Consider the following 2588-nt stretch of genomic DNA (forward strand, 5'->3'; position numbering starts at 1 on the left):
AATCAGTCAGCCTTTGTGTTTTCTGACGTTTGCAGGTTATGCTAGAGGTCAGAAATAACATTCGGTATGTTTATCTGCAATAATCTTTATTATGGTTAAAGTGCAATTGGAACTGAGGAGAGGAATTGGATGGAGTGAATTAGACTGAGGAGAGATTGCTGTACAAGTCCCTGTGTCTGAGCTGATACTGGTTTTGTGGTACTTGAGACGCGAAAGAGGTCGCGTTCTTGAGACTGATCTTGAGACCACAAATCAATGGTCTCGTCTTGTCATAAACTTTGGTGAAACGTTACTCTGCCTTATCTTGGTCTCGACCTATGAAGATAACATCATTTCCCTGAACAAATACTAATATTTCCATTAAAATATAAAATGTATCTGTCTGTTTCTGTATGGGGATTATCTCGCCAGTCCTTTTAGCATTTTGTGATTTTACGATCACAGAAATAAACACAAAATCAATTAAACTCCAAAATATTCAAAGCAATTTGTAATATTTCACAGATTTCCCAGATTTGGACCAAGATGTGCAGTGTAACATAATTACATTTCATATTCAGCTAAAGCCCTTGTGCATCCAAAACAAGTACAGCTATCATAGAAAGTAATTACTGTACATATGTGTCTTCATTGGACTATTTTAATATAAGAATCCTTTGCTTGCAATTCTACCATTTTTCAAGAGTTTTTTCTGCAAATTCACTAGTTGCTTAACAAATGAAAAATAATTAAATAAAAAAAGAATTTTTGGCAATCAAAAAATAACCCTCTGTGAAATCCTAGAGGGAATTTATACAGCTGTAAATTTAGTGTTTCAAAAAATAAGCTTCCTGTCAAGTACTAAGCAGTATTTGGTCTTGCCATGCATTTTTTAATTGCCATGCATAACATGCTGTGTGCTTAAATCAACACTTTACATGTGTTCTTACATATTTCTTCTTCTTGTACTTCTTAAAAAAGTATGCTTTATGTAGCAATGATAATAAATACAATTATGCTACAGTATTTGCATATCCTACACTATGTACATCCTGTGTAAATTATTTATATAAGTGTTAATACCATAGCAGACAGTTTAGGGTTGTTCATTTCACAGACACTGAATGCCAGGTTAGGAATCTAGTATGTTGTTCCAGCAATTTAACACTTCAGACATCTACAGTGTTGGTGTTAACTTGGTCCAGTGGCGGTTCTAGGATTTTTCTGTAACAGGGGCCATTAAGGGGCCACATGTTACATTCAGGGGCCAAGTACAGGGTACATTCAAGCACACAAAATAATTTATTCAGTACGGTGCAAATACATTTCGTCAGTCATTCCTTTTGCAAACGCTCGAGAGCCGCCCGCCAATTGTTTGGTGGTGGAATTGCATCTGTGATCGTTTTGAAAAATTCTCTGGTTGCTGTTCTCGTCGACGATTGATGGAACGGGGCCAATCAGGGGCCAATCAGATTTCACCAGGGGCCAGGGCCCCTGTGGTCCCGCCGCAAGAAACGCCCCTGACTTGGTTTCACCGCTTTGTTATTCTTGGTCTTGAATCTGACTCTATTGTCTATAGTCTTGGGCTTGATCTAATCTGTGGTGGTCTTAAACACAACACTAACTATTACTATAGAAATAATTATGTATTAGAACTGGCACCGACAGCGAAACTACCTGTGAACAATAGCCAGACAGTTTAGAAAGGAAAATGGAAAGATTTTATGAACCACTGTAATAGACAGTCACAGCTGCTGCTATAGGAAATTATTATTTCTTCTGATTTGAGAATTGAACTCATTCTTAAAAATTGTACTGATGGTATGTGACGAAATTCAGAAATCACCAACGATCCTATCAGTTCTGTCAAATCTTAATTGAGTATATCAGAGTGACCCTTCTACTCATCTTGCACAAATAAGAGTTTCCATAAAAATCACCTTGAAATCCAGGACAGTGTGTGTGTGTGTGTGTGTGTGTATGTGTGTGTGTGATCATGAAACAGCTGTGTGTGGCTTTAATTAATTCTTTCTTTGAAGTGAATCTGCTCTGCTGATCTAATTTGGTCCCTTTCACTGCTGCATTCCTGCGTGTGTGTGTGTGTGTGTGTGTGTGTGTGTGTGTGTGTGTGTGAGAAAGAGAGAGAAAGAGAAAGAGACAGGTATAAAACACCTGAGGAAATGGTTCAGTGTTCTAGAAACTTCTGCACCATTTGCTGCACTAAGAATAAAGCTAATTACATCAGCATTGCCCTTTACAGACTCTATTTTAAGTGTGCAGCAAAAGTGACACGTCTGTGCTCAGAAATTTATTTAAACTGTAAGTAAATAACTAGGGTTAAATCTCTCTCTCTCTCTCTCTCTCTCTCTCTCTCTCTCTCTCTCTCTCTCTCTCTCTCTCTCTCTTTCTCTCTTTCTCTCTCTCTCTCACACACACACACACACCCTATTGTCCACACACACACATAGCCCTTTTGTTGTGTATTGTGTATTGTGTGTATTTTATTTTTTATAGTATAAATATATTTATAGAAGTATTATTAGAAATAAATTCAACTCTTGGATAAGATAAAGAAAAAAAATAAGATTTTCATTTACGAGATTTAAAAT

The sequence above is a fragment of the Tachysurus vachellii genome, chromosome 24, assembly GCF_030014155.1.
Source record: "Tachysurus vachellii isolate PV-2020 chromosome 24, HZAU_Pvac_v1, whole genome shotgun sequence".
In the NCBI taxonomy this organism is placed as follows: domain Eukaryota; kingdom Metazoa; phylum Chordata; class Actinopteri; order Siluriformes; family Bagridae; genus Tachysurus; species Tachysurus vachellii.